Genomic DNA, 13,361 nt, shown 5'->3' with positions numbered 1-13,361 from the left:
GGAAGAGGAAGAGCAGAATATTTAAATGTTTGTCTAGGTCAAACATAATTATGGAGGTAAGACTGCTGGGGTAAGGCGCCACATGCATTCCAGCGCCTCCTGGGTGTGTGTGTGTGTGTGTGTGTCTCACATGGAGAAGAGGACTAGTAAAGCTGGAGGTGTCCAGTATGTAGTTGCCAAAAACATTTCTCTCCTGTGATTCATACAAGGTGGTTGGCTTTAGGATATGTAGAGGTGGACAGAGGCAGAAAAGGGCGTGGTTGAGTCCCTGTCTAGCCAGTTAGCCTGAGCTTCTCTAGTTTTTCGTGAGTCATTTCCCTTTTTTGGTGTGGTTTTCTTAACATATTCTGCATAAGACTAGCTGTTACAGGCAAATGGCAATAAAACATGTGATCTGAGCATGGGCTGCATGTTGATTTTTAATCTACTTCATAATTGTATTAATGTTCATTCAGAATCCACATTTTCACAGGCTCCCACCCCCAGAAGTCATTTATTTCCAGATATCGGCAGCTCCGCGTTTAGTTCCAGAGAATAAAATATCTTCAGTGTCAGAGACTACAGAAGACCTCATTTGTAACTCTAGATTAATTCTGTTCCACAGATGTTCTTAAGAAATGGCTGTGAATTAGATGAAAAGATTATTTTTAAATTACTTTGATTATGTCTGTTCCTTGTATGTAAGCTATCCCCAAGTATTTTTAGAGTAGGCAGAGTATACTCACAAGTAAGTTTTCTAATTACTTAGAAAACAAATTTTTAAAGACTGAAAACGTTGGACTCTGAGTTGGTGAGCTGCTCGTTTTTAATGATGCAGTATTATGGAGGGAGGCCTTGCTAATCCTCTGATATTAACTGAAAAGTTTTGCTTTAATCTTTGCCAGAGGTTAGATCACGAGACAAAAATCACAAAAAAAAAACACACAAAAATCACAACTTTGGACTAGAAACATTTTTATATTGAATATTGCTTCAAGTTAATGAGTGATGAAAGCTCAGAAAATCATTTTGTTTTCATGGTACTTGTAAATAGACTTGATATAACATAGATAATGAGCTTTAAATTAAATTATTTATATGTAAGTATTCGCTACCATAGAATCCTGAGTTAGGCACCTTTTTGTGGATTTAATCCTTTTCCCAGGGTTTTCACACTGCATTTTCACCTCACAATTCCCCTGGAAGGTAGATAATGGAGGTAACAGTATCCTTCGTGTGACAGATGAGGAAACTGAAGCATTTGGATGAAGGAGACTTGCCCCAAGTGATAGAGATAATAGACGCCTGCATATATCACGGACCTGCCACCAAAGAGTTCATATTCATAGTCCAGGGCAGAAGCAAATGAGCAGTAAGATAAATCTCATTCCCACCAGCAGAAGTTTCACACCACTAAACGCAGAGCTTCATCCAGTGGAAAGGTCCGTGCATGCTCTGCCTGAGACCCTCCTAACATTCGCAGAAGGTGGCCCCGGGGGCACCACTCACTGCCCATCTTTATATGGTAGTGTTTATAGTCATAACATTCATGCAGTTTGTATGGAGAGAGAGAGAGTAATAAAAAGTGATAACGGCCCTCGCCATTCTGCTCTATCATCCCATACACCAGGGGTGGGCAAACTTTTTGACTCGAGGGCCACAATGGGTTCTTAAACTGGACCGGAGGGCCAGAACAAAAGCATGGAGTGTTTGTGTGAACTAATATAAATTCAAAGTAAACATCATTACATAAAAGGGTATGGTTTTTTTTGTTTTGTTTTTTGTTTGTTTGTTTGTTTTGTTTTGTTTTAGTTTTATTCATTTCAAACAGGCTGGATCCGGTCCGTGGGCCGTAGTTTGCCCATGGCTGCCATACACCAAAAAGATGGTGGGTTCGAGTCCTGGTCAGGGCACATACTTAGGTTTCTGGTTTAATCTGTGGTATGTGTATAGGAGGAACCAATCGAAATTCATTCTCTCTCTCTCTCTCTCTCTCTCTCTCTCTCTCTCTCTCTCTCTCTCTCTCTCTCTCTCTCTCTCTCTCTCTCTCTCTCTCTCTCTCTCTCTCTTTCGTCTCGTTCAGAAAGGCACCTTAGCCTAGCTGGCTTAGCTCTGTGGTTGAGCGTTTACCTATGAACCAGGAGGTCATGGGTTTGATTTCTGGTTAGGGTACATGCCTGGGTTAAGGGCTCAATCCCCACTGTGGGGGCCTGCAGGAGGCAGCCAATCAATGATTCTGTCATCATTGTTGTTTCTATCTCTCTCTCCCTCTCCCTTCTCTGAATACAATAAAAATATATTTTAAAAAAAGAAAAGAAAGGCAGCTTAGCTTCCCACTGGTCCTGGGGTGCACGTTTCTTTCCCACAGGACAGAGGGTCAGAGTCAGCAAGCTGCGGAGAGCCTCTTGCTGGGCCCAGACAGATCCTGCCTGGCCGTCACTTCTTCCTAGTCCCCTTTCTCATCTCCCTCTTCTCCCGTTCGTACCTGGATATTCTAGAGGGCAAGCTTTGGGCCAATACCACATTTCCTCCGTTTGGGGCTCAGTACAAGCTCCAGCAATGATTGCTGTTCATTGGCGTTACGAACCGAGTAAGAGGGGCTTTTAAACGAGGCTGTCCAGATGCAGGCCGTAAGCTTCCCTCCCCTGGAGATGGAAGACCACAGCTGAGACCAGATGGTCACCTGGGATGTCCTCGACCTAGAAGGTGCTGGTGGGTTGGAAAAGGGAATCATGGAAGGCTTAGTCCGAGCATCTGTGATTCTAAGGCAGCGGAAGTCACCTGGATGCCTCTGGACACAGGAGGTAGGACGTGGTGACCCCTAGGCAGTGTGGGAAAGCGCGGCATTTATTTAAGTCGCCTCATTGCTTTGCGCTGCACACTCCTTAGCTGTTAAATTGGGATAAAAATAGCTGCCTGGTGGGCTTTTCCTGTAGGTTAATTTAAATCATGAAACAGAATGTAAAATGCCTGGTACAGTGCGTGTCAGGTGCTAAGTGACTGAAGGGTACAGTTGCAGACTCACTAACAGGTGCCGTAACAAGTACAAAGGCGGCTGAGGGCTGCTGCGCGTGCGATGTGTTCCTCCTTTCTGACTTCGTCGGCCTTCAGGAATGGATCTCAGCATTGGTTAGGTCAGTGTCGGCAAACTGCGGCCCCTTGAGTGTGGCTCTTCCACAAAATACCACATGCGGGCGCGCACGTATAGTGCGATTGAAACTTCGTGGCCACACTCAAGAGGCCAAAGAGCCACATGTGGCTCGCGAGCCTCAGTTTCCCGACCAGTGGTCTAGGTCATGGGTAGGGAACGCCCGACCCGAGGGCCATATAAAGCCTAAGAAATCATTCGGTCTGGCCCTACCAAGGCGCTAGGGGTGAGTTAATTCAATGTTTGACCAAATATAACTGGCTAATTTTTAAGGTGATAATTTCATATGGCCCACAAATGATGTTATAAATATCCAAATGGCCCTTGGATAGAGGGCCTTGCCAGAGAAAAGGTTCCCCACCCCGGGTCTAGATGATGCTCACAAAATAAGCAAATACCGCTTTGAACTTGCATTGGGGCATTGCTGATCTATCCAGTAAACCTTCAGGTTTTATAGGATATGAACGACAATGGAATTTGGCGTCCTCTCTTGGGGTCTCTCCTAAAAGGCAGGAGAACTCATTTGTCCGCCTGTGGATGTACAAAGATTTGGGGAAGCGGTAGGTTCTCTTTAAACAGGATCCCTGACAGTGATCTCCCCAAAAATCCTTTGTCTGCTGCTCTAGGAAGGGCGCTGGAAAGCAGCCAGTGTGTCGGAATTTAAAAGACCGCCGGTACAGATCAGAGATGTGTGCTAAAAATACTAAAACCCAGGATTCATCTGCAGGCAGAAGAGACTCTGTATGCCCCCTGCTTCTGGACTTGCTGGAGCCGCGATGGCTCCGTGTTATTTGGGGATGACAGTGATTACGGAGCCAGGGTGCTCCTGAGCAAAGACAGACAGAGCTCAGAGCTCAGGCAGAGGGATGGTTTCCATGGCAGTAACATCAGCATCTGAATGACTTCCTGTCACAACAAGTTGGTGATTTAATGAGCTCATTACTGAATTTCAAAGGAAAACCCGAGATTGGGTGAGCTACTGTTCAGCCCTCAGAGTGTCTAAGTCCACAGTGGGCAGCCAGCTTCTTTAGTGCAGCATAGGGATGGGTACCTGCTCACAGCTGGCCGTCACAGGGCAGCCTGGGGGCTCGGGGCAGGTGGGTCAAGGGGAGGGAATCCGCTGACTCTGCACCACCTGGTGTGTGAAGGCCTCGGTTCCTGTTTGCTAGGAGTCTCCACCATAAGCGTGCCCTATTCTGACCCAATGAGATTCATAGTCACCGCATTCTCACCCAGTGCTGCCGATGCATACCCCCAAGTACCCCAGGTCCTTTAAAAAAAAACCCAGAAAAGAGAAACATCTTAAATTCTGTTAGTGTATAACAGAAGCAAAGGGAGAAAGGATGTCAGCCTACTTCTGTTCTTCAGTGTAGAGCAGAGACACACTTATTATGAAACCAAAAAAATCACCTGGCTATTAGAGCATCAGCCCACGCACTGAAAGGTCACGGGTTCAATTCCAGGTCAAGGGCACAGACTTGGGTTGCAGGCTCAATCCCTGGCCCAATTGGGTTGCATGCGGGAGGCAACCAATCAGTGTTTCTCTCTCTCCTCTTCCCTCCTGCCCTTCCTCCCTTCTACTCTCTAAAAAAAGCAATGGAAAAAATATCCTTGGGTGAGAATTTTTTTTAAAAATCATCTGGACACGTTCAGAAAAAAAGGTGTCATTTACATGGGTGATTGCATGTAAAATTTGAGCTGAGAGGTTCTGTACCACAATAAGACTATATAACAACTAACTTTTCCCACCTCGCTGTCAGTGTTCATGAGAATCTGCTGCCTGCCCAGCAGAGTAATAGAGCCTTAGTCTGATCAGTTACCTAGGGGCCAGACAGGGGTAGAAGAGAGGCAGTGGTCACCATTTCTTCAGAGCAGCTCATGAGTAGGAAGTGGAGTGGTATTCCTCCCATTTTCCAGATGAGGAAACTGAGACCCAGAGATGCTTGTCCCTTGCCGCCAGCAGCCACGGCTAGTAAGCGGCGACTCAAGATTTCAGCTCAGTACCCTCTGGCTCCTCTGCCCACATCACTGTCAAGTCTGCCTAAGGAGAGGGGCACACTCCAAGCCATAGGTGCTGGAGAGGAAGGGTCAGGAGCGGGGGGCTCCGTGATGGCGCCTGGCAGGTGGGCACCTTCCTCGCCCCTCCATTGACCCCATGCAGGTGCTGGAACGCAGGTGGGCCAGGTCTGTGCTCACTTACAAGGAAGGGAAGAAACTGAGAGAAGGAAAAGTCACAGAGAACTCAAAGTACTCATTTTTATCCTCTATCAAATATTTTACCAGATCAACTAATGAGGTAAGAAATTTGGCTAATTTGCATACGCATTTATACAGGATGGAGCAAACGTAGATTTATAGTTGTATGTGAAATGCAGGTTTTATTCTTATGTTATTACTTATTATTGTGTTATTCTCCATAGGAACGACTGTAAACCTACTTTTGTCCCACCCTGTATGTGTACGTGTGTATATAGACACATATACGTAGAAGGTCAGGGTTGGGGGGCGGGGAGTGGGCACGTGCCAGGGTTGCTCCTTTTCGGTCTTAATAAAGGGAAGGAAAAGTAATTGCTGATGCCAGGAAGCCTCTGAAGAGTATGTCATTGAGTCTCATTTTCTCCATGTGAATGTACTGACTTTGAGAATTGCCATCTGGCGTGTTTTCCTGGGACCCAGGAGAGCTGCTGGCCTTTGTTTTTCTAACCCTAATCAGTAAAATGCACTGGGGACAAGACAAGAGAAAGGTTGCTAGTATTTGCTCAGACCACTGCCCATGATGTGGCTAATAACGAAATTTCTCCCTACTCAGTCGTCTCCCATGTTTGGATATAAACTCTAAAATATAAATTTTTTAAAATATATTTTATTGATTTTTTTTTACAGCGAGGAAGGGAGAGGGATAGAGTTAGAAACATTGATGAGAGAGAAACATCAATCAGCTGGCTCCTGCACACCCCCCACTGGGGATGTGCCCACAACCAAAGTACATGCCCTTGACCGGAATCGAACCCGGGACCCTTCAGTCCACAGGCCGACACTCTAGCCACTGAGCCAAACCGGTTAGGGCTAAATTTTTTAAATATATCACTGAAAAGGAAAAAGAAGACTGAAACAAATATATATATATAATATATATATATATAAAATTCTGTTTGTGTAAGATTATTTGTGGGTGTTAAAGAACTTAGAAAAAAAGATTTATTTCTAAAGATGTATAGGGATAGCTTTGGAATATTAAAAAGTTGCAGAGTAGCCCTAGCCAGTTTGGCTCAGTGGGTAGAGCATCAGCCCTCGGACTTAAGGGTCCCAGGTTCGATTCCAGTCAAGGGCACATACTTTGTTACAGGCTCGATCCCTGGCCCTGGTCAGGGCGTGTGGAGGCAACCAATCAATGTGTCTCTCTCACATTGATGTTTCTCTCTGTCTCACTCCCTTCCACTCTCTCTAAAAATCAATGGGAACATATCCTCAGGTGAGGATTAACAAAAATAAATACATTTTTTTTAAAAGTTGCAGAGGAGCCGAAACCGGTTTGGCTCAGTGGCTAGAGTGTCGGCCTGTGGACTGAAGGGTCCCGGGGTCGATTCCGGTCAAGGGCATGTACTTTGGTTGTGGGCACATCCCCCGGGGGGGGGGTGCAGGAGCCAGCTGATTGATGTTTCTCTCTCATCAATGTTTCTAACTCTATCCCTCTCCCTTCCTCTCTCTAAAAAATCGATAAAATATATTTTAAATAAATAAAGTTGCAGAGGAAAAAAATTCATCATTTCACTAAGTTATGTGTACATTTTGGGTAGTACTTTTTTTTAAAGGCCAGTGTTCTTATTTTTTTTAAAAAAAAAATAAGCAAGGCCTTACTGCTAGCGAGGGCGCCTGGAGTGATGTAGTGTGGCATCACTTTAAAATCACTCTCACTGGGTTCGCAGACGTGGATTATAAATAATCACTGGAGTGGAGCTCAAGATCTCTGGCTCCCGAGTCCTGCCGCCCCGGCTTGGATACCCTGGGTTAGGACACTCGACCTCTGAGGTCACAGGGCGTTTCCCACAGGCCTCCCTGGGTTGATCACTGACTGAGCTTAGGATCGGGGCGGGGGAGGCGGGTGCATTTAGAAAGCAGCCATTCCTTCTCGGCTCACACTGCTGGCTCTCTCTGAGCATCACCTCCCACAGGGCCTGCAAATGCATTTTCCAAATGCTGCCAGGTGTGAACCTCATGCTGCCTTTGCTCTTTAGATGCCCCTTCCCGCAAAGCACACGTGTCTGAACCTGTGCGTCAGTCAAGTGTTAATAAACAGACGAGGCCACCGCTGAAGCAGGGCTTGACCTGCGTCACAGAGACGCAGTGTGCCTGTCCCGGGTCATGCAGCGGGTAGCAGGCAGCGGGGCAGGTCTGCACACGCACGCACACAGGGAAGGGAAGGACCAGAGCCACCTGCCAGGCTCTGGGGCCCAGGGGAACAGAGAAGTGCTTTGGTCTGGATACAAGAGGAAAAATCTCCTTTTCCCTGGGGAGATGTTACTCTACTGCTGACACCAGTCGTAGGGCCAGCGGTTACTTAGCAGGTGCATTTCCTACTCTTTGCCCCTCTGCTGGGCATTTTTATATAAAGATGGGTAACACATGAGGTAGGCGGGCAGATGCCATCGGGAATGGTCAGTGCTGTGATAGGAGTGAGCGGGCAGCTGTGGGAGCTCCCAGGAGGAGCAGCGGCCCAGTGGGAAGGGAAGGGCAGTCTTCAGGGCCAGGGGAAGCGTCCTGGAAGAGCTAGCGCTCAGGAAACCCAGAAGTGGGCGGAAAGGGGAATGAGCCAGGGGAGAAAGAGACCGTCTTCTAGAAAAGCAGGGTGTGCTGCAGCTGGGTCAGGGCACTCTGAGAGTCGAGTACCACTGCCTGTGAGGTGGGAAGGGCTGCGGAGGAGACTGCCCTGAATAGAGGGTTAAAGTGATGACAAGGGGCCAACAATAGGCAGATGCCAGGTAGGTAATAGCAGTGTGCCCAGGTGCGGAGGATCTGCCACCTGCCGGGGACCCTGCTAAGCCTGTTGACATGCATGTGCTCTCCCATCCATCTGCGTATTCTCTCGGAACTAAAACTGGGCCAGAGACTCTCCGATTCGCCCTAGCTGGCTTGGCTCAGTGGATAGAGGTCAGCCTGCGGACTGAAGGGTTCTGGGTTCAATTCCAGCCAAGGGCACATGCCCAGGTTGTGGGCTTAATTCCCAGTGCGGGGTGAGAGGGCATACAGGAGGCAGCCAATCAATGATTCTGTCTCATCATTGATGTTTCTCTCTTCCTTTCTCTTCCTCTCTGAAACCAATAAAAATATATATTTTAAAAAAAGAATAATAATAATATAATTGTGCCAGCGAGCTCTTTATATTGAGGTGGTAAAAGTAGCCCTGCCTTCCCGCAGCTGCTGGCACCGGCTTTCCTCTGGCCTCCAGCAGGCACCTGGGACCTGGGCTTCCCTCACAGCCCCGGCTTCGTCCAGAAGTGTAATTAGCATATTACACTTTTATTATTATTATAGACTAGAGGCCCGTTACACGAAGAGATTCGTGCAATAGGCCTTCCCTTCCCCTGGCTGCCAGCACCGGTTTTCCTCCGGCACCCAGGACCCAGGTCTTCATGGCTCCGGACAGAGCCTTCAGTCTTCGCTCCGCCACTTCGCCCCTACATATGCAAATTAACTGCCATCTTTGTTGGGTTAATTTGCATACTCTCCTGATTGGCTGGTGGGCGTAATGGAGGGATGGTTAATTTACATGTTTGTCTGTTAGGTAAGATAATTCACATACCATACAATTCACCCATGTAAAACCTACAATTCAGTGGTATTTAGTACAGAGTTGTGTGATCATCACCACAATCAACCTAGAACATTTTCATCAACCCAAATAAAAACCTCACACCCTTGCCAAAACCGGTTTGGCTCAGTGGATAGAGCGTCGGCCTGCGGATTGAAAGGTCCCGGGTTTGATTCCGGTCAAGGGCATGTACATGGGTTGCGGGCACATCCCCAGTGGGGGATGTGCAGGAGGCAGCTGGTTGATGTTTCTCTTTCATCGATGTTTCTCCCTTCCTCTCTGTAAAAAATCAATAAAATATATTTTAAAAAAAAAAAAACCTCACACCCTTTGGCAGTCACCTCTCCACCACCATTCCCTGCAAACTGCTACTCAGCTAATCTCCTTTCTGTCATATATATGTGCCTATTCTGGACAATTTACATAATGGGATCATATCATACGTGGTCCTCTGTGACTGGCATCTCTCACTTAGCTCAATATTCTCAAGGTTCACCTAAGTCATAGTAGATATCCATTATTCATTCCTTTTTACTGCCAAATAATATTCCATTATGTGGGTTGATTCAGCATTCTGTTTATCTCTTTGTCAGCTGATGAACATTTGGGTTGTTTCTGAGTTGGGCTACTATGAGTAATGCTACAGTGAACATTCATGTATAAGTTTTTATGTGGACTTGTTTCCATTCTTCTTGGGTATATTCCTAGGACTGAAATTGCTGGCTCATATGGTAACTCCATGTTTAACTCTTTGAGGGGCTGCCAGATTATTTTCCAGTTTCTCTGATCCTTGCTACTCATAGTTGTTATTTGCCTTTTTTAGTATAGTCATCCCAGTTGGTATGAAGTGGTATCTCCTTGTGGTTTTGATTTTTAGCTCCCCGATGACGAACGATGTAGAGCATCTTGTCATGTGTTTATCGGCTGTTTTTATATCTTCAAAAAATGCCTATTTAGATCCTTTGCCAGTTTTCTTCATTGTGTTGTGTTCTTCTTATTGCATTCTAAGAGGTATCAGATATATGATTTGCAAATATTTCTCCCATTCTGTGGCTTGGCTTTTCACATTCTTGATTGTGTTCTTAGAAGTCCAAAAGTTTTAAATCTTGAAGTCCAATGTATCTATTCAATTTTTCTTTTGTTTCTTCTGCTTCGGTTTAGAGATCATTTGAACTTGATCTGGGACTTACGGATAGGCACTGAAGGGATTCAAGTTGTAGAATGACTTAAGATATGTATTTTTTTTTTAATCAAACTAATGCATGGGTTGGCTGATAATGGCTCCCAAAGGCATGTCCATGTTCTAATCCCCAGAGCCAGTGAATGTTACTTATTTGGAGAAAAGGTCTTTGTGGATATCATTAAATTAAGGTTCTTGCAATTAGGAGATTCTTCTAGATTATCCAGGTGAGTCCTCAAGGCCACCACACGTGCGCTTAGAGGAGAGGGAAAGGAAAAGGGAGGTTTGACACACAGAGAAGGTGGTGGAGGGAGAGCTTGGAGGAATGCAGCCACCAGACACTGGAAGCAGCCAGGAACCTGAGAGCCTCTGAGTCTTTTTTTTTTTTAATCAAACGGAGAAAGTTTATAATGAAAAGATAAACAACATGCTTCTGCTACTGCTTTGGACATTATCTGTTGACCTTTGACTATAAGGGATGATGGTTTATTTAGCTGCCTTTAGGCTCTCCCTCCCTCCCAATTATTGTTAGTTTTTTTCATTATTGATGATTTACTGGTTACTTTAAAAAATCACTTTATTAAAAATAGCAAATTTCACAAGTGGTAGTATAACACATTGATAACGCTGGCCATTGGAAAACACATCAGTGTGTGTACTGAGTGTCCAACGTAAACAGAAGCCAGGCTGCCGCCCAAACATCTCCAACGTGGGACCAACCACGGAAGAAGTTAGCTGCGCTCAGGAAGGATGAGCCCCTCAGCCCATCCACAGCACGGAGCACCGTGCATAACCCAGAAGGCAACAGTAACCTTCGGGTCACGGTCCCGACGAAGCCTCTGACCAGGGCCAGCCTCCGGTGACGGCGAAGTACGGCCAGTCACGCATGCTGAACGCAGCCTGTGGAAACAGCCGTGGCATTTGCGCTTCATGACTTTCATTCCTCATCGTGGGAGATGCCTCTGCGATGGGTTCAGCTGGGAAAGTAAAGAACGCTGCTTTCCTTCAAGCCACAGGGAAGCCACTGCGTTTCGTTTCAGCTGCTAGAAGTACGGGGAGCATCTTGTGCGCCTGCCAGACGGGGCCTTTGCCGGGATGGATTCCGTTCTTCTAAACCCGACAGAAGCCTCGCCAGACAGAGACTCTAGCTGTTTCCCTCGCATCCTCAGGAAGTTCCTCTGACTCCCCACAGAGCTCCAGGTCCAAGCGAGCTCATTTCTCCTGCGTTCCCCGGACACGCTCCATCTGCTCGGGGGAAGGTTCCCTTCCGATGCTTGAAGTTTTCCAGAGTGGACATCGTCCACAAGGCCCAGCAGCCCCGCCCCCTGCGGACCCCCACAGACCTCAGTGTGCAGGGAATGCTGAGCACCTTTTTTGGGCTCCACCCCGAGGCATCCTCTTTTCTCTCCTCACTCCTTTTTGCTTTCATCACTGAGTTGACTGTGATGCTGGATTTGAAAAGCCTGTGTTTTGACTCACTGGAATGGCCTTTTGGGGGGCATTAGCAGCCTGCGTAGAGTGGGCACTGAAAGACGTAGGACTCCCTCCTCCTCACCTTCCACTCCTCCATTGCTCTAAGTTCCTTATTGCACCAGGCCAGCTTCTTACGACCTGAGGAAGGAGGGGATCGGTCCTCTTCCTCAACCTGCCATGCTTCCTCTCCTCCCCATCCCCCAGGCTCCGTGCCACCACAGCTCCCTGTACTTACCTACTCTTGGTTACTTTTCCAACGCAAAATACTGCCTCATCAGATCTAAGGTGCCATCTGTTTTTTAAAATGCCCTGTTATTTTATATTCCGCTAAGGCAGTGGTTCTCAACCTTCCTAATGCCACGACCCTTCCTCATGTTGTGGTGACCCCCAACCATAAAATTATTTTCGTTGCTACTTCATAACTGTAATTTTGCTACTGTTATGAATCGTAATGTAAATATCTGATACGCAGGATATATTTTCATTGTTACAAATTGAAAATAATTAAAGCATAGTGATTAATCAGAAAAATAATATGTAATTATAAATGTGTTTTCCGAAGGTCTTAGGCGACCCCTGTGAAAGGGTCGTTCGACCCCCAAAGGGGTCGCGACCCACAGGTTAAGAACCACTGCGCTAAGAGAAGACACTCTGCCAATTATATTGTTAGGGTATCATCAAGAGTAAGGAGCGCCCTAGCTGGTTTGGCTCAGTGGGTAGAGCGTCAGCCTGCGGACTGAAGGGTCCTGGGTTCGATTCCAGTCAAGGGCACATGCCAGGGTTGCGGGCTCAATCCCCAGTAGGGGGTGTGCAGGAGGCAGCCAATCAATGATTCTTTCTCATCATTAATGTTTCCATCTCTCTCTCCTTCTCCCTTCCTCTCTGAAATCAATAAAAATATTTTTTTTAAAAAGTAAGGAGCATCCCAGTTTCAAAGATATTAAAGGATTTTTTTAAATGTGAGCTTTAGAATCAGTGAAATAATAAAAAAAAATATTTCATGCCCCATCAACTTCAGGTGCCATCTCATAAGTCACCCCTAAGCGGAATAGATATACGTGCCCCTTCTTGAACTCTCGCTTTTTTTTGACATTGTTAATATTTACATTGTTTTATACTTTGATGATTGACTCTAAATCGAAACCAGTAACTAGCGTTTCTGTTACTATAATTTTATAAACTTGGTTTCCTTCAGAGCCGACAGTATGGGCAGATTACATTTTCTTCTCTATGGATGCATTGTTTTCTCTGGGGACCTCTTTAGGGCCATATGACCTCTGTTGCAAGTATTCAGCTCTTCCATTATGGCACAAAAGCATCCAGAGACAATATGTAAATAAATGGATATGGCTGTGTTCCAATAAAACTTTATTTACAAAAGCAGGCAGTAAGCCAGATTTAGGCCTTACTTTCCCATTCCCTAATCCAGAAGAATAAATTCTGACCCTCCTATCTTAGAATACAATCAAGATTTCAATTTGAAAGGTTTTGAATAATCTAAATTTAAAGTGACTGTGGACATGCATGGGTCACACAAGATAATTTAAACACCTAAAAATCTAAAAATCTTGAGATGTGGTTCATAGGGATTATCTCAGGACCCCAGGAGGAAACGGGCTGCTAAATTGCACCCGTGTGCGTTTCTCCATTCCTTGGGTAAATCAACTAAGACAGAACAGAGAAATGTCTTTCATGCGGCCGCACATTTCTGGGTCAAAGGTGGCCTTTCAACCTCAAAAATAGAATCCTTCCCAACCTCCACCCTGCTGACC

At 46.0% G+C, this 13,361-nt stretch overlaps 1 protein-coding gene and 1 pseudogene across 1 annotated transcript in view; one reads left to right on the top strand and one right to left on the bottom strand.

Moving 5' to 3' along the window:
* MYO1D (myosin ID) overlaps nt 1-13,361 on the top strand; it is a 178,913-nt gene that overhangs the window by 131,658 nt on the left and 33,894 nt on the right. The window lies entirely within an intron of this gene.
* LOC102757709 overlaps nt 11,143-13,361 on the bottom strand; it is a 7,083-nt pseudogene continuing 4,864 nt past the window's right edge.

The sequence above is a fragment of the Myotis davidii genome, unplaced genomic scaffold (genome assembly GCF_000327345.1).
Source record: "Myotis davidii unplaced genomic scaffold, ASM32734v1 scaffold699, whole genome shotgun sequence".
In the NCBI taxonomy this organism is placed as follows: Eukaryota; Metazoa; Chordata; class Mammalia; order Chiroptera; family Vespertilionidae; genus Myotis; species Myotis davidii.
This window is presented reverse-complemented; position numbering and strand designations above follow the sequence as displayed.